Here is a 19249-nt window from a genome sequence, read left to right as displayed (position 1 = left end):
ATGTGGCCAGCATGACTAAGCCGCTTCTGGCGAACCAGAGCAGCGCACAGAAACGCTGTTTACCTTCCCGCCAGAGCGGTACCTATTTATCTACTTGCACTTTGACATGCTTTCGAACTGCTAGGTTGGCAGGAGCAGGGACCGAACAATGGGAGCTCACCCCATCACGGGGATTCGAACCGCCGACCTTCTGATCAGCAAGCCCTAGGCTCTGTGGTTTAGACCACAGCGCCACCCGCACTGTAACCTGAGGTACCACTGTACATTGTCAAGAGACAATGGAGTGCGCCTCTGGGGGTGAAGTCAAACTGCTGTGTTAGCAACACCAAAGTGTCCTCCCTGGGGGTGCAAGCCTGGGCAGCGTGGATGGAGGTCCTGGGCTGCCCAGATGACAAGACCCCCCTCTCGGCCTCGTTGACTGGGATCCAAAGGAAAGCAGGGCAAGATGCTTGGCACCAGCTTGGCTGCAGGAGTTGCTGAAAGGAGGCGTACATTGCACCATCCAACCCCCTTAAGGACTCCAGTCCGGGTTTGGGTAGGGTTTACTCCTGAGCCTTTTCTGCTCCCCAATATATCCCTCAAGAGAGAGGAGGTTTAGGATCAGAGTTTTCCTTCTCCTTCTCCTAGATGGGCTCCCTCCCCAGGCTCACAAGCCCCCTCTACCCCCTCTACATCACATCCAGAAACCATCTTTGTGGTTGGGCCCACTGGAGAGCCAATGTGGTGCAGTGGTTAAGAGCGGTAGACTCGTAATCTGGGGAACCGGGTTCACTTCCCCGCTCCTCCACATGCAGCTGCTGGGTGACCTTGGGCTAGCCACACTTCTCTGAAGTCTCTCAGCCCCACTCACCTCACAGAGTGTTTGTTGTGGGGGAGGAAGGGAAAGGAGATTGCTAGCCGCTTTGAGACTCCTTCGGGTAGTGATAAAACGGGATATCAAATCCAAACTCTTCTTCTTCATCATCTGCTCAATTCGCCAGAGCCTGTCTTTGCTTGCAAGAGAAGTCCCTAACTCACCGGGGTTTTGAGACCCACTGGCAACCCTCACCTGGTTTAGCTGAGTAGTCGAAGCCGTTTCCCAAGCCACAAACCGAATTTGAACATTGGAAACAAAAGCGGCCAGTATCATAAACTGATCTGCACAATTCCTCATCATTTATTCTGCAGTGAATCCTTTGAACGCAGGTCCTGAAGGTTCAGCAGATACGAAGGCAGAACAGGGTTAGTCAGAAATGAAAGGAAATTATTAGTATAAGGGGAATACCCAAGTTTGCTAAGTGCAATTGAAAAAGAATTTAAGACGGTAATTCACGCCCCCCTCCAAAAAGGGTAATCTTAACATGCTCAATAGCCAAAGAATATTGGGTGGTTAGGTGGAACATTTTGTGGTGGGCCTTATAACTAGTTTGTAAAATTTACTCAGGCTTTCCTAGTCCCAGGAAGCGACAGGAAACTGTGCAGGACAACAAAGTCCTTCCTGGGTGGAAATTGTATTCAACTGGCTGGATTCCAATATTCCAGCTGATGTTGCCCATGCGTTTCCAAGCGTATCTTTCCCTCCAGAAGGGCTGTAAACAGAGAAGGAATACAGAGTGTTCCGCAAAAGACAGATTCTTATTTTTTAACTTCGGTACCTGGTGGGTGAGCCTGGCTCCCATTCCACTTTCATTCGTCACACATACCTGCCTCCACGGCAAACGCCAATTTCCTTGTCGAGCTTTGCTCCACCCTTGCGCTTCTGGGGGACGGCCAAATATATAAGCACACAAATAGCTCTTTGGAACACAATCTGACTGCACCTGCTTAAAAAACAAAGGGCGAGGGGAATACCCACAGCCGAACGCCCAGGGTCTTGCAGAAGGAAGCAGTTTATTTGCAAATCATACCCACTGTAAGAAGGTCAAATCTCCCCACAGTAGCCCCAACGACCCTGGACTGCAAACGCATTACGGATTTGCTATTAACTTGGCATAAAGAGGCTGAAGCGCAGCGTTGCACCTCTCACCTCCTGGTATGCTACTGGCAAAAGAAATTTGGCGTGGGAGGGTCCGAAAACACTAGTTATTCATTGGTGGGGATTCAGCCAGAAACTGCAAGTGTCAGGCCTTGAAACCAGATTGAAAGCCATTATTTTTAAGGCAGCCTTCGCTCAGCTGGTGCCCTCCGGCTTCTTTTGGACTTTAATTCCCATCAGCCCCAAAAGCATCTCTGGTTGGGCTTCACCCCTTGAGGCACACTCCATTGTCTCTCGAGACAGACGGGTGCCAACAATGACTAGCATGGGCCTTGATAACTTATAGGGATGCGGGTGGCGCTGTGGGTTAAACCACAGAGCCTAGGCCTTGCCGATCAGAAGGTTGGCGGTTCGAATCCCTGCGACGGGGTGAGCTCCCGTTGCTCGGTCCCTGCTCCTGCCAACCTAGCAGTCCGAAAGCACGTCAAAGTGCAAGTAGATAAATAGGTACCACTCCAGCGGGAAGGTAAACGGCATTTCCGTGCACTGCTCTGGTTTGCCAGAAGCGGCTTAGTCATGCTGGCCACATGACTGTACGCCGGCTCCCTCGGCCAATAAAGCGAGATGAGCGCCGCAACCCCAGAGTCGGCCACGACTGGACCTAACAGTCAGGGGTCCCTTTACCTTTATACCTGGTTATTATGTTCAGAGATTTCTGCATTTTCAGGGTATAAAAGAAAGATAAATAAACCAAGCAACTATTATTATTATTATTATTATTATTATTATTATTATTATTATTATCATCATCATCATCATCATCATCACAGCCTGCAACCTGAACCCGTTATGCAAACTGAGCAAGTCGGCATTCATGCCCTTATTTTACCATGCAAATCAGGCTTCTGGCAGAATTTTGCAAATGAAAGCCAAGGAGTGCGGCACAATCTCTTGAATATCGGTGCCGTACACATCTATTTGCATAAATGCAAAGCTGCCTTAACGGCCTGGCAGTTCCAGCCCAGCCCTGCGAGAAATCTCGCCAGCCAAAGTCTCTTGCAAATATCCTGCTTCTTGAGATCTTTTTTTGCTCATCCGGGGAGGCTTGGGTTTGAAGCTGGGATTTTATGAGAGCGTGTGCCTCTGCTGCTGAGCTCTGAGCCATCCCTGAGATGGTAAACGATGGTGGATGTAGAAACACAGAAAACTGCCACTATGGCTGGTCAGATTATTTGCTCATCTCAGCCCCAGCAAGCCAGGCTCCCAGGGTGCTTGGGAGTTGTAGTTCAACAGCTGGAGGGCCAAAGTTTCCCCACTCCTGATTCTAATCCTATCCATGGAGGCTGGGCCATTAGGCTGAACTGCTTGCTGCCCCACAAACCTCAGTCCGCCCCCATCTGTGTGACGCCAGGCAAGGGGTGTCTCTGCCCGCCAATGGGTCTGGCTTCAACTTCTATTGGACTCCAGTTGCAATGGGCACCAGTCCCTACTGGATCCAGTCTTGTCTACTCGGACTGGCAGCAATTCCCCGGGGTCTCATGGAGGTCATTCCCTAATCCTTCCAACTGAAGCTACCAAGGATTGCATACCCTCCAACATTTCTCCAATGAAAATAAAGACATCCCCTCCAACATTTCTCTAATGAAGATAGGGGCATCCTAAGGAAAAGCAGTGAGAGATTTTACTTTCTTGGGCTCCAGGATCACTGCAGATGGTGACAGCAGCCACGAAATTAAAAGATGCCTGCTTCTTGGGAGAAAAGCACTGACAAACCTAGACAGCATCTTAAAAAGCAGAGACATCACCTTGCCAACAAAGGTCCGTATAGTTAAAGCCATGGTTTCCCAGTAGTGATGTATGGAAGTGAGAGCTGGACCATAAAGAAGGCTGATCGCCAAAGAATTGATGCTTTTGAATTATGGTGCTGGAGGAGACTCTTGAGAGTCCCATGGACTGCAAGAAGATCAAACCTCTTCATTCTGAAGGAAATCAGCTCTGAGTGCTCACTGGAAGGACAGATCCTGAAGCTGAGGCTCCAAGACTTTGGCCACCTCAGGAGAAGAGAAGACTCCCTGGAAAAGACCCGGATGTTGGGAAAGATGGAGGGCACAAGGAGAAGGGGACGACAGAGGACGAGATGGTGGGACAGTGTTCTCGAAGCTACCAGCATGAGTTTGACTAAACTGTGGGAGGCAGTGGAAGACAGGAGTGCCTGGCGTGCTCAGGTCCAGGGGGTTATGAAGAGTCGGACACGACTAAACGACTAAACAACAACAACAAGGAAAAGCAGGACTTTCCGGAATCAAATCAGAAGCTGAGACGGCTTCTGGAAATCCAGGACTGTCCCTGGAAAACAGGGACACTGTGAGGGTCTGGTGATTGAAGTCGAACCTGGGTTGTTCTGCAGGCCCCATGAGCATCTGTTCTGCTCCAGTAGCAAAAAACACCTTTCCTCTGTTTTGTACACAACCCATCATTGCTCCTGATGCAATTGTTTATCTCGTTGCACCATTCCCCCTGGGAATAGCTCTCCCTCTCCTTTCAAGCAAAGGTATTCTATGGGGTATAAGCAAAGCTGACCAATTATTCCACTCCAAAGCCACAGAAGCAGTTTTGTCCCCAGAACCACCCACCCTTTCAGACAAGTGATGTCCCTCAAATAACCCCGTTCCATTCTCACGACGCAACAATACAGAACTGTAAATACACTTTCCCTCCTGAAAAACTGCAGATTGATCTGCAAAGGGCTGTCTAAGGGTCCTTAAAAATCAAAATAAACCAGTCTCCTAAAATAGTAACGTAAGGATATAAGTTGAACCCTGTTGGATCTGACCGGGTTAACGCAGCCACTCTGGGAGGCTTCCAACAAATTAAAACATCAAACAGAGTAAAACATCAAACATTAAAAACTTCCCTGTACAGGTATCCTGGTCCCAGGCCAAACTGGGATTTAAATACTGAATCTTGAAAGCTAAATTGAAGCCAGTATTACCTTTTGAAAAACGGGTGCAGTCAATTCCAGTTGCCACCATGCTCTGGACTAGCTAACGTTTCTGAACACTTTTCAAAGGCAGTCTCTTGAACACAGAGCCCCATCAAGTCCCTTTAAAAATTTTGCTGCCTTCGGAAATCGAAACAGATCTTTCCAGCAGCTTTTAACTTGGGCCAAACACATCCCATAATCTAAAAAGAACTCCCCCCACAAGTAATGGAGCATATGATGGCAGTCTCAAGTGTTGGAACTAACACTGGTGAGGTGTGTATGTGTGAATCTGCCAGTGGCAGCTCTTGACAATTTGCTTGTGCTAGCATGCATGTAAAGGTTTTTTTTGGGGGGGGGGGCTGGTTCTTAGAGACCCCAATCCTCACAAATGGGAGGGTTGGGTTGCCAGCTTCTCGGGGGAAGCAGCGCTCCCATGCCTTTAACTGCTCTACAACAAGCAGAGGTGCGGCAAGACAACAGGGACACCATGACAGCAACCGCTGCGCTCGCTCAGTCCAAACCTGCCATGCAGTTTTCAAAGACCTGGGAGTTCTGCGGGAGAAGAAACCTAGCAGCCCTACTCACGAGGCAGAGGCTATATCACCCCTGCCAGAACTCGAACCCGGCCTTATTAGATGCCGAGCGGGCAAAGTCCAGCCCTGCAATCTGCTCTGAGCAAAGGAATGAAAAGCAGAGTGTCAGGTGAGCAAGGAGACATCGTGCAAAGCCACTTACTCAAGAGGAGGTGAAAACTCCCCAAACGCATTTGCTGCAAACAGCACCTCTGGGTGCAAAAAGGAGGCGGGTGAGATTTTCTGCAGGAAAAGCAGCAGATCAGGGCAGACAGCCCTGGCGACGGCTTGTATTTATTATTACATTTTTTTAAGTATTCCCCCCACGAAAGGGCTGCTGGAAGAAGCTTACAGGTGTCAAAGCAACATGATCCTGGTTTTCTAAAACTGGGACAGGAACACTTTTCCAGCTCAAGGGCCACTTCCCATTCTAAGCAACCTTCTGGGGGCCACATTCCAGCAGTGGGCGCTGCCAGAGGAGAATGCGGGCAAGTAGCGGGTGCGAATTTCGCCACTGTGCAGTAGGTTTGTTGCTACACCCCCACTCACCCCCACCCCTGTCCTCTGTCCTCTATCCAAGCAAGCAAGAGGCATTGCCATATTCCAGACAGGCAAAAGGATAACTCAGTCGGCAGAGCCTGAGACACTTAATCTCAGGGCCGCGGGTTCGAGCAAAAGATTCCTGCATTGCAGGGGGTTGGACTAGACGACCTCGTGGTCCCTTCCGATTCCATGAATCGAGGAGGGTGCAAAGCAGAGCTGGTAAAGGGGCTGCTGCCCAGGAGCGGGCGTATGACCTGGGGAGAGGTTCCGGGGGCCAGACGGAGATATCTCAAGGGCCACTGGGTCTGAGATTTCCCCCTCCGCGCTCCAAACCTATCGGGGCTTGGAAACAAACCGCAAAAACGCAATTCCAGTGGGAAAAGGAAGGGGACGGGTCAGAGATTCCGGCTCAAATTCTAATGCAGCAGCAACAGAATGTCTGCTCTGCACCTGCGGACAGAAACCCACCTGTCTGACGCCTCCTTCTTCAGCTAGCAAGGACAGAGCTGGCTTCTCAGTTTATCTTCCCAGCCTGGGCAGGTCCTGCCTTATTCAAAAGAGGGGAGTTTCAGATTACCCTGCAAAGGGAGGTGGGCGGGAAGCAAGTTTCTTTATTTTCCTTTTTTTTAAAGGAGTCCTTTTTAAAACCAGGAATGCCTCAGGTCATTTACCTCCACGCTCCAGGAGAGGCTGGCTCCCATGCTCCCTGCGGATCCTGGCCCTCGCTGGGCTCTAAGCTGCTTCCTCGCCTGCAGGGACTTCTGGAGAAAAACTAAAATTAATACCTGCCGCAAACAAACCCATCACCTGTTGCCAACCTTTGTTCCCCCCGATTGGCCGATACCAGGAAGCGCTCGCCTGCCAAGTTCCATTAACTCTTCCCAGGCGAGACGGCAGCTTGCCCTGACCTGCCTTAGTAAACTTTAGGAACAGAATCGTACAATTGTGGAGCTGCGAGGGACCACAAGGGTCATCTAGTCCAACCCCTTGCAATGCAGGATTTTTTTGGTCCATCGTTGGTTCTCGAACCCACAACTCAGAGATTAAGAGTTGCAGGCTCTACCAACTTTGAGAAAGGAGTTCAGGGATATTTTTTTAAAAAATAATTGTATATTTATTGTGTGTCCTTGTTTTTCAGTTTGATCCTTTGACGTGGTTTTGTACGTTTGGAGGTATTTTATGCATGGTGACTTGCTATTATTTTTATTGATTATAATTTAGTAATTCTTTATTATAACGATTAAGTGTAAACAGTTTAATTATTATTTGCTGATATTTAACTTTGTTGCTTACTAATAACTCTAATCAATTACTGAATATTGCTTTATTTGATATAAATTGTTTTTATTATGACTTTTTGTATTGGATCAGATTGTGTGATCTTTGCTGTGTATAATAATATAGAAAGGAGTTATACAAATTAAAAGAGAAATGAAAACTGCTTAAACTGAAGTCGGTGAGAACAGAGGCAAACCTCCTGGATTCTATTCCTTTCCGGAGGGAGACCATTCCACTGTCAAACAGCTCTTAAGGTCGGAAAGTTATTCCTAATGTTGAATCTCCTTTCTTGTAACTTGAAGCCATGGGTTCGAGTCCTGCCCTCCGGAGCAGAAAAAAACAAGCTCGCTCCATCTTCCATGTGACAGCCCTTGAGATATTAGAAGATGGCTCTCATATCTCCTCTCAGTCTCCTCTTTTCCAGGCTAAATATACCCAGTTCCTTCAACCGTTCCTCATAAGGCTTGGTTTCCAGACCCTTGATCATCTTGGTTGCTCTCCTCTGCACATCCTTCTTAAACTGTGGCACCCAGAACAAGACACAGCATTCCAGGTGTGGTCTGACTCAGGCAGAATAGAGCAGGACTATTACAGTGGTACCTTGAGTTAAGTACTTAATTCGTTCTGGAGGTCTGTTCTTAACCTGAAACTGTTCTTAACCTGAAGCACCACTTTAGCTAATGGGGCCTCCTGCTACCACCGCCACGCAATTTCTGTTCTCCTCCTGAAGCAAAGTTCTTAACCCGAGGGAATATTTCTGGGTTAGCAGAGTCTGTAACCTGAAGCGTCTGTAACCCAAGGTACCACTGTACTAACCTTGATCTGGACACTAGACTTCTGTGGATGCAGCCCAGAGCAGCATTAGCTTTTTTTGTTGCTCCCGCATCACCCTGTTGACTCATGTTCAGCTGGTGGTCCACCAAGACCCCTAGATCCCTTTCACACAAACTACTGGCAACCCAGGCGTCCCCTATCTTACATTTGTGCACCTGATTATTCCTGCCACACATTTGAAATTCATTTGGTTAGTTTGGGCCCCGTTCCCCAATCTGTTCAGGTCATTTTGAATCTCAATTAACCAGTTTAAAATTAAATGTGGTAGCCCAATGTAGTGGTTTAGGGTCATGTATATGCTGCATGTGTGTATTCAGAGAAGCTTCGAATCACAGAATTGGAGAGTTGGAGGGGACCACGAGGGCCATCTAGTCCAACCCCCTGCAATGAGGGAATCTCAGCTAAACCAGCCCTGGCAAATGGCCATCCAACCTCTGCTTAAAAACCTCCAAAGAAGGAGAGCCCACCACCTCTCACGGGAGACCATTCCACTGTCAAACAGCTCTGCCTTTCAGAAAGTTTTCCCCAGTTTTCAGGGAGATGCCATTTTCAACAGAGCCCAGCATTGGAAGCGTGCAGCTGTTCTGAGGCAGGACCAGGTGTTGAAATTTTGTGCCCCGGGGCAACCGCCCCTGTGCTACGCCACTGGAACCTGGCACCTTCTAAATGCCTACTCGATAATGCCTGGCACATTAAGATGGAAGGGTGAAATATACTCGGAGTCGAGAGTGGATTTCATGCTCTTTATTCAGCTCATAGTGGCGAGGAGGAATGGAAGTTCCCCCAGGATGTCTGCTTTATGTACATTATTTACACAATGGCCCCCACGTGATTGGCTAGTTCCGGGATTCTCCTGTAGGCCAATCAGGTTGCGGATTCACTTCCACCTGGAGCTGGATTGGGTGGCTCCTGTGGACCAATCAGACTGCTGCATTCTGAATCCTATTGTTCTGGAACCAATCAGACTGCTGCATTCTGAATCCTATTGTTCTAGGACCAATCACACTGCTGCATTCTGGATCCTATTCAACTCAGTACATAACAAAGGGCCTGGGGGTTTCTGTTTTCCTTCCCTCCTCCATCCCAAGATCTCCAGATTTGCACCAAGCTAGCTTGGGCACACAGCACTCGTTGCAAGAAGCAACGGGCTTCCTCCTTTCGGAAAGGGCTTCCCTGCACTGGGGAGACCAGCTGACCTATTAAACTTGGGCAGGAGGCAATCTTTTGATCACCCGCGGAAACTAGGTCAATGTCGGCATCCTCCGGCAGCCCGCAGTTAACCAAAAGGTACCCGCTGGAGAACTCGAGTCTCGAGGCTTAATTTCGTACCGGAGCGCCAGAGTCCGGATGCCCATTTTAAGACTCCCCACAGGACGGGAAAACTTTTTTTAGGCGTTCATGGTGCCGAAGTAGTAAGTGAATCACAATGTAGGACAGTGATCCCGGATAATCTGACAGTTTCGCAGGAATCTTCTTCAGCGCAACCCATAGATTGGAAAAATGCGCAAGGAGCAGTGGTCATGAGAACATGTTTTAAAAAAGAAAGTTTTACCACTTAGCCCACAGGATAGCATCTATTACTTTGTTTCAACCATAGACTTATTATACTTCTACGGACTTTCAAAGATTGACAGACGTGTGTTCATTTGATTTCAAATATATTAGAGAATTTACAAGTGTACACATTTTGCTTTTGTTGTGCTAAATCATGTATATTATGCAATAAGAATTGCAGTGCTATCTAGTATGCTGGTCTTTGTTTTGCTTGTATTGTTGGTTGTGTTAAGTTTGCAACACAGGGGTTTGTTGTTCTGTGTTTACTTTTTCTAGGCTTGGAAAGTCTGAGAATGGAAGTCAGCCTTATCTCTTCCTCTCCCTCTCTCTCTCCCTCTCTCTCTCTCTCTCTCTCTCTCTCGGAGAAGAGGTATGAAAAGGGCGGAGCAAAGAGAGACAAGACGACGGAGCCTTAGGCTGCTGGGAAAGGAACTGGGGGGGGGGGGCTTAGAGAGCGGTAGAAAGGTGTGGGCACCTTCAATCCACACAACTGCTTCCTTGGGCAAGACCCACTGGGAAGAATTGCTGTGATCGCTAGGCCTGCGCTGTTTTGGTTGTTTTGAATAAAGAGGGCTTTTGTTAATTATTGCTCACCTACGCCTGACTCTGGCTTCTGACATCAGCTGTGCAAAAATGCATCCAAACGCATAAACTGCATTTTATGCACACAGCGGTTAAAACCCAAGCTAAAATTGTATTATATGAGCATTGTTGTTGTTTAGTCGTGTCCGACTCTTCGTGACCCCCTGGACCAGAGCACGCCAGGCACTCCTGTCTTCCACTGCCTCCCGCAGTTTGGACAAACTCATGTTGGTAGCTTCAAGAACACTGTCCAACCATCTCGTCCTCTGTCGTCCCCTTCTCCTTGAGCCCTCCATCTTTCCCAACATCAGGGTCTTTTCCAGGGAGTCTTCTCTTCTCATGAGGGGGCCAAAAATGAGCGTCTGGAGAAAAATTGCACGGCAACGTGTATATTGGGAGAAATTCGCTGGTGAATGTCTTTTTTTAAAATAAAAATAAAAATCCACAGTGATGTGGAAATGTGGAGAACTAAATTTAAGACTGGAAAAATGAGAGACAGAGAAACCAAAACTGACAAAGTCACCCAGCCCAATCTAACCCAGGGGTAGTCAACCTTTTCATACCTACTGCCCACTAATGCATCTTTCTTGATGGTAAAATTTCCTTACCGCCCACCAGCGCTCGACGGAAGGAGGATTCAACTTGTTCCGCAGAACCCCGACCGCCCCCCCCCAGGATCCTGAAATGCCCACTAGTGGGCGGTAGGGAGCACGTTGACGACCCCTGATCTAACCATTAGCACATTCAACATTGCAGCCCTATTCCGGGCTTTGCACCTTCGTTTTTGCACAAGGGATGGAACTCATGCACACTGACGGCTCTCCAAAGGTGTCCAGAAAAACTCTGGCATCCCTAAGAAGCTTGCAGCTCCCTGGTGAGATGATCAGTATCAGCAGATAAGCTTCCTTGCGAGAGCACTTGCCCTCTCCTGATGATTTTCCCTTGCAGGGTGCCAATGTAGGGCAGAGTCGATTACGGTCATCTAAGGGTAGGGATGAGCAGGAGATCTGGCTGTCTTTGCAATCCCAGAAACAACACACACAGAGAAACTTAGCTGGGTCCTTCAAAATTCGCACTTCTCTGAAATTTGCACAGCAGTTCTGGAAAACAGCGACAAGCCTAGAAGGAACCCATTGTACAGTGGTACCTCACAAGACGAATGCCTCGCAAGACGGAAAACTCGCAAGACGAAAGGGTTTTTGGTTTTTTGAGTTGCTTCGCAAGACGATTTTCCCTATGGGCTTGCTTCGCAAGACGGAAACGTCTTGCAAGTTTGTTTCCTTTTTCTTAAAACCGTTAATACAGTTGCGACTTGACTTCGAGGAGCAACTCATAGCACGCGGTGTGGTAGCCTTTTTTAAGGTTTTTGATAACTTTGGTATTTTTGAAGCTTTTCCAAAACTTTTCTGAAACCGTAATTTCGTCTTGCGAGGCACCACTGTATAAAAGAAGTTTCATATAAGAATGGGGGGGCTTGTACACCCAGACTTCCAAATGACCCGGTCGACTTCCAAAACATCCTGCAACCTGAAGTCAGGGGAGCGAACGTAGAAAAAACACATTGGAGCTGCCCAAACCTCTTTGCTCTTTCAATTGAGCAATTTTCATTTTAAAATTTAAAATTCTGCAGACACCGTACACTCAACACTACAAGTTCACAAGCTACAGAGCACCTGGATTTATCTCCTTGTATGCTTTGCCCTTTTCTCCTGTTTTAAAAAAAGAAGTCGTCAGCGACTTAAAGTCACTAGGAGGGGGGAGGCATTTAAAATGTAGAAGTTTTGCTGATACTACCAATGTAAAATAATGCACAAAGACACTCCACAAAACATCAGTTACCAGATTTTTTCCAATAAATCCGGGGACACTTTTAAAAATAAATAAATAAATAAATAATTTTCTTAAAAAGAGGGGGGAAGGTTATTTTAAAAAATTAAGAAAAAAAGTCAACACCACAGATTAAAGTTTGCTTTGAAACTGAGCTTTTGTTAATTTAAAAACAAAAAGCCCCCCCCCATGTTGTTGTTGTTTAGTCGTGTCCAACTCTTCGTGACCCCATGGACCAGAGCACGCCAGGCACTCCTGTCTTCCACTGCCTCCCACAGTTTGGTCAAACTCATGCTGGTAGCTTCGAGAACACTGTCCCACCATCTCGTCCTCTGTCGTCCCCTTCTCCTTGTGCCCTCCATCTTTCCCAACATCAGGGTCTTTTCTAGGGAGTCTTCTCTTCTCATGAGGTGGCCAAAGTCTTGGAGCCTCAGCTTCAGGATCTGTCCTTCCAGTGAGCATTCAGGGCTGATTTCCTTCAGAATGGGGAGTTTTGATCCTCTTGCAGTCCATGAGACTCTCAAGAGTCTCCTCCAGCACCATAATTCAAAAGCATCAATTCTGGCAATCAGCCTTCTTTATGGTCCAGCTCTCACTTCCATACATCACCATGCAATGTATTAAATCCAGCAGAAGAAATGCGCAGGCACGTTCGAAAGAATCCAAGTGCGGCTGACGTGCCCCAAAGAGGAAAGGGGCATAAAGGGGAAGGGATGAGTATGAGCATCGGGATGCCAAGCGCAGCGCGCTGCTCCTCTCTAGAAGCCCCGGTGCAAACACACAGAGCAGGACGTGTTGAAAGCGAGGTGTGGGGAGCTCTCCCCTTTCCTTCAGCGAAGCGCAGGCACACAACACGTACACACAACCAAGCGCCAACAAAACAGGACGCACACCCAGCACACACGCTAAACACAGCGGATTTCCCTGCTGCCTGTTGCGTTTCTCTGCCACCAGTCCCCTTGCTCAGTGTGCCTGCTTGCAGCAAGGTGACACGGCTGGGAAGGAACTAGTAGGCGGACACGATCCTTTCCCCTTCCGTTGCTCATCGCCGGCCGCCGCAGCATCACCTCGCAGCAAGCAGACGGGCCGAACAAGGGGACTGGTGTCAGACAAATGTAATAAAGAGCAAGGAAATCCCCAGCCCTCACAGCAAGCAAAGGGGAAAGGATCATGTCCTTCCTGCTAATTCCTTCCTAGCTGGACTGCGCGCAGGCTCCAGCCCACCCGGCTCAGTTTCCAGCGGCTAGGAGCGCAGCCGATAGCAACCGCCTCCTCTCCGTGCTCTGGTGCTGCTGCTGCGTCCAGGGAAGCGTGCCAGGGACGCGCAGGCAGCCAGAAAACGTGCACGTGGGAGGGAGAGGGGCGGCTGGCTTGGGGGGGCATGAGAACTTTTGCCTTCCTTTCCTCCCCCCATTGAACTCAGTTCTCCTGCATCCAGTTAGCCTACGGTTACCAGATTTTTGAAACTAAGAATCCCAAAAGTACACTAAATGACAACTGAAGCATGCAGTCCCAACATACCAGATCAACTTTTCTGATGTTACCTAATTAAGTTTCCTATTAATGGTTCTCATTCCTTATTCTACAACCCGCGCTATCAAATATTCCCCAATTGTAATTTCAAAATTACAGAGTTTACATTCCTATTGCAAGTAACCTGAAACTTTTTGCATCTTTAAAAAAGAAGTTAGTGGGCAAAGTCTGAGGCTGTTAGAAATTGGGTTTCTATCGCACTGTTTTCATATGTATATATGGCTCCAGGCTGCTGAGACTGCTGCTGCCACGTTTCCTGGGGACATTTAATAAAATCCGGGGACGGAATTTCTCCGGGGACATATTTGCAAATACGGGGACTGTCCCCAGGAACCGGGGACGTCTGGTAACCCTATCATAGCCTGCTAGTTAACATAACAAGGAAAGGTCCGTTCAGATTGCCCTCCAGACTCTGGTCTGAGGAACCTAAAACAAGATGAAGACTCACATTCTCCTCTTCCCACCTGTGTGTAACTTCCATATTTTCCCACAATCATAATTTCAATTGTCTCCCAACCTTGCAAACAGAAATAAGGAGGGGTGGGTGAGAACCAGGGCGGAACCAAACGCACAGAAAGCCCCCAATATCATCACATCGGACGTTTCCCTCCTGCTTGATGCTCTGCATCAGGAAAGCCTGTGAGAATGCAAGATTTCCGGCGCTGTCCCACGACTCTCAGAACCGGGTGCGCACCATGTAGCACTTATGGATTTTGCATGCTGAGTTTGCCAGTGGAGCCAACAGGGACAAGAGCAGAGAGGCAGGGAATGCCTTGCTATTCCTTGACCTGGCTCAGGTGGATTAAGGGTGTCAGGTGGTGGTGTGGTTGCTCGAGAGCAAACAGGTAAGACTCCGGCCAGTCCTTGTACCTCCCCCAGCATAACAGTCATGTGACCCCCATCCTTCTCCTCCCCTCTCTGTACCCAAACCTCCTGCACAGAGTGGGCGCTGGCAAAGGGGTACTTCCCTCCTCTCCGGTTTGCTCAGGCTCAGTGTGGGGGCTCTCCCTAGCATCTCCTGGTCCCTGCACCCCCTCCCAACTGGAGGCGGGGCTTTCCTCCTTGCCAGAGGAGGAACTGCTTCGCAAGATCTTCGGAGGCTCCCTGTAACACAACTGCTCTTCCACCTCTCACCTCTGAGCTGAAGGCAGTTCCCTGACAAAGGGCAATGGAAATATGGCCAGTAATGCAAAACGCATGATATGAGAGAGAGAGAGAGCGCATCAGTGTCACAAAGCCATCTCCAGAAGATAAGGAAGAACACAGGAGCTCAAAGAGACACCAGAAGCAAAGAGGGGTCACAGGGAGCAAGTAATGGGGAAAACCATTTATTCCTGGTTGATCCCGGACTCTGAACACTTCTAGAAAATCTGTGTTTATTGAGCGTCCATTCCAATTTGCTTCCAGGGAGGTTGTTGTTGTTGTTATTATAGTAATAAATAGGTGACATTGCATCAAAAGTGCAGGAATCCTGCGCACAGCCGTTCCTGGGTGGGCTAGAACCACCAACCTTCAGGGTCGCAGCCAGATGCACTGACCCATTGTGCCAAGTGCCTGCTAAACACACGAAAACAAAGGCACTGACTGCCAGCCACCGTTGCGTTTGCTCCGTCAATGTCATGGACTGGCTGGCTGCAGCAGCTGGGGGGGCCACCAAGGGAAGAAGGCTCAGAGCCAGGGGACTGGTGGTGGGACGACAATGAGTGGTCAGAGGGAGAAGAGGGAGCAGACTCGGAAGAGGAGGTGTCGGAAGTGGAAGAGGCAACAGGCTTGAGTGAGCAGGAGGAGTCTGTGTCAGAGAGAAGACCAGACCCAGCGGCAGAAGCAGAGGCAGGAGAGGAGGGGGGCCAAGAGGGGGAGATCAGGGAAGCTGCTGAAGAAGCCAGGGGGTCTCCCCCTCCTGCTGTGACAAGCTCCTCTCCCCCCAGTCTTCCAGAACATGGAGAGGAATGAAGAGGTTGTGGCAAAGAGAGACAGGACGAAGGAGTCTTGAGATGCTGGGGAAGTACCTGGAGGAAAAGTCTGAGAGAGGTGGGAAGGAGGGGTAACTTCAGTCCTTGCAACTGCCTCCTTGGGGCAAGACCCACTGGGAAGAGTTGCTGTGATCACTAGGCCTGTGCTGTTTTGGTTTCTTTGAACAAAGACTTAACTTCATGAAGAGAATCTTTTTATATGCAACAGCCGCCGCAAGGTTATTGATTGCAAAAAATTGGAAGTCAGAAGAAGTACCAACATTGAAAGATTGGCAACATAATTTTTTTGAAATGATTGAATTAGCAAAAATGACGGCAACAATTAGAATGCAATCTAATCAAAATCTCAAACAGGAATGGAAATGTGTAGAAGAATACATGACCAAAAGATGCTCCAACAAGAATTTATTGATATGTATAGACTGATTCCACAAAGTTAAGTTAAGCTAAGCAGATATATAAGATGTTTAATTATTAAGATACAAAATTGCAATCTCAATAATAAAGTTAACAAAAGAATAACAAGGACAGGTGGAGGGAAGGCACAGGGCAAGAAATAAGAAATGGATAAATGTTGGTACATAATGAAATGTGAAAATGTGAATTTAAGAATATAATGTATATGTATCATTATGTAAAGATTTCATATACAGTGGTACCTCGGGTTACATATGCTTCAGGTTACATACGCTTCAGGTTACAGACTCAGCTAACCCAGAAATAGTGCTTCAGGTTAAGAACTTTGCTTCAGGATAAGAACAGAAATTGTGCTCCAGCGGCGCAGCAGCAGGAGGAGGCCCCATTAGCTAAAGTGGTGCTTCAGGTTAAGAACAGTTTCAGGTTAAGAACGGACCTCTGGAATGAATTAAGTACTTAACCGAGGTACCACTGTATGTATTGCAATATTAAAAATAAATAAATACATACATATTAAAAAATTTAAAAAAAGAGTTAACTTCACTGGCACTGAGTGTTTTATTGCTGACTTGCCCCTGACTCTGGCTCCTGACACGCAAAAAGAGAGGCTCTTTGCACCTCTGCCCTGCTCAGAAGGGATGGCAGACTGGGTAGGCAGTCCTGGCACCCAGCAGAAGTTGAGCATGCTCAAGGGACCATGTTCAATATAGGAGAGGCTGCGCCAGCGGAAACAGAACTGAGCAGGAAGAGTGAAGAGTCTCTTGCGCATTGCTCAGGGATTATTTGCTGAGATCTGTCATGAGCATCACAGGAGGTGCTGAACGGCTTACAGGAGCCCAAGGGCATTGGGTTGGCAATCCCTGGCCTACAGAGACTGGCAGCAGATCTTTTGGGTTTAAGGAAATGTAACCGGGCATTGTGCTGGATCCCAAATTGATTGCAGCGTCACCTCTGAATATATATCCTTTGTCCGATTTGGAAAGGTCCACCCCCGGGTTCTCCATGGTATACCACGACCTCTTTCCTAACGGCCAAAATCCAGCCGCTCTTAGTCACTATTCCTGGGCGAGATCATCCGTGACTTCAAAAGAAGCCACTCTGCGAATGGAGAATCTTCATAAAAAGAAAGGCACCAGAAGCAAGATTTCGTGTCGACAAAGAAGGTGAAGTAATACGGGCAAGATGGGTTTTTGTTTTCAGTTTTTCATCTCGGCAACAGGTTACATAACTCTCAGAACACACACTTGACTATTCTACAGCTGGTATCTCCAGAGGAACAATCGGGAAGAACAACAACAAAAAAGTTATAAGATTCTCTCTGAAGTGTATGATACAGTCCTCATTATGTCTTTAAAAAAATAATCATCAGAGGCAAAAAATAGTGGTGTTTTTTTAATTTTGTGGGAAAAATTTCCAGGATAACCACTTCTGTGCTTGCAAGATTTGCCATCCTATAATATTCACTGCGCTGAAATGGTCAGGCCAGAGAAGTGCTATATGGGAAACGAGGAAGGAGGAACACAAAGCAAAATTTCCTGGGTTGTAGGATCAGAAGCACATTTTTTTCCAACCTGGTACCATTTTGTGTGTGTGACATGGACCTCCTGCTTTCTCTCTCAATTCTTGGTAGTAGCATCATCCGAAGAGCAGGAATGAGGACCGCCATGCGGGAAGTTGAAGGAGGATCGCTATTGGCCCAGGGAAAACATGACCCCACCCGTGACTGGCCAGTCCAAAAGGAAGGCGGGACACCCATTTGGACAGACAGGATGGAAGGCGGGGTGGTCAAGAAGCGGTGGCACCAGAGCCAATGATAGGAGGAGTCAGAGAAAATGACAGGTCCTGGAGCCAACCGATTCATCCCCATCTTCCTCCACCAGAGACGGAGGAGGGAACTGGCAGAGTGTGGCACAGCAGAGACATCACCTTGCCAACAAAGGTCCATATAGTTAAAGCTATGGTTTTCCCAGTAGTGATGTACGGAAGTGAGAGCTGAACCATAAAGAAGGCTGATCACCAAAGAATGGATGCTTTTGAATTATGGTGCTGGAGGAGACTTTTGAGAGTCCCATGGATTGCAAGAAGATCAAACCTATCCATTCTGAAGGAAATCAGCCCTGAGTGCTCACTGGAAGGACAGATCGTGAAGCTGAGGCTCCAATACTTTGGCCACCTCATGAGAAGAGAAGACTCCCTGGAAAAGACCCTGATGCAGGGAAAGATTGAGGGCACAAGGAGAAGGGGACGACAGAGGACGAGATGGTTGGAAGGTAGCAGCATGAGTTTGACCAAACTGCGGGAGGCTGTGGAAGACAGGAGTGCCTGGCGTGCTCTGGTCCAGGGGGTCATAAAGAGCTGGACATGACTAAACGACTAAACAACAACAACACAATGTTAGAATCGAAGAGTCCCATCAATCATCTAGTCCAGCTTCCTGCAATGCAGGAACATGCATCCATACGGGGATCGAACCCATGACCTTGGCGTTATCAGCCCCATTCTCTTGATTTAATTAAACTGAAAAGTTTCAACTGGATTTTGAGCCAATGTGACCATTTTGGATTTCCCCGCATTGCTATCTCCCTTAGCGGGACATGCTACCTGCTATTCTGAATATTGCTTTTTGTAGGGTAGGGAGCACCACCGGGAGCGAATTTGTGGAATCAAGGAGGCAGTGGCCCAAAAAAGGATGGAGAACCGCTGGGGTAGACAATATACTGAGCCAGGAGGAGCAGTACTCTGTCTCAGGGCAAGGATGTTTGCAGGGGCAGAGGAAGGGAGGAGTACATTGAGTGCAGGCCGCCCTGGGTGTCACCACTGAGGGGGGTGACAAAATGGCGGGCGGCACTCACCGCAGGGCCTGCAGCACGCCCAAGCCACATTTCTCTCCTGGGAGAGACGCAGTGGCTGGGGCGCGTGCAGGCTCTGCGCTCCCCAAACGGTCGGCCCGCTGCCTTCCCCCAGCTGTAGGGCGGCTGAATGGGAGGAGGCAGGCAGACTCCGGAGCATAGCTGTCAATTTACAGATTTGAAAATAAGGGACCAGCAGCCTCGAAAATAAGGGATCAGCAGCCAAAAGAAGGGATTTTCCAAGCACAGGTATGTTCATCTTCTGAGCCTCTCTGAGCCAAAGGCAGAAAGCCCAGCCAGCAGCCAAACGAAGCCTCAAGCGGTGGTTCCCACAGCGCAGCAACCCGGAA

The 19249-nt window shown here is 48.3% G+C and overlaps 1 protein-coding gene across 10 annotated transcripts in view; it reads right to left on the bottom strand.

Annotated features, from left to right (window-relative positions):
- Positions 1-19249, bottom strand: part of LZTS3 (leucine zipper tumor suppressor family member 3) — a 78118-nt gene that overhangs the window by 34475 nt on the left and 24394 nt on the right. For 3 of the 10 annotated variants that reach the window (XM_077933729.1, XM_028744177.2, XM_028744181.2), the window contains exon 1: positions 6521-6717. The exons of 2 other annotated variants lie outside the window; for them this stretch is intronic. The gene's annotated coding sequence lies outside the window, so the exon portion shown is untranslated. 5 more of the 10 variants (XM_028744178.2, XM_028744184.2, XM_028744179.2 and 2 more) reach the window with 5 other exon arrangements.

The sequence above is a fragment of the Podarcis muralis genome, chromosome 9, assembly GCF_964188315.1.
Source record: "Podarcis muralis chromosome 9, rPodMur119.hap1.1, whole genome shotgun sequence".
NCBI classification, from domain to species: Eukaryota; Metazoa; Chordata; class Lepidosauria; order Squamata; family Lacertidae; genus Podarcis; species Podarcis muralis.
The sequence above is the reverse complement of the archived record's forward strand: the minus strand, read 5'-3'. Positions and strand labels throughout refer to the sequence as shown.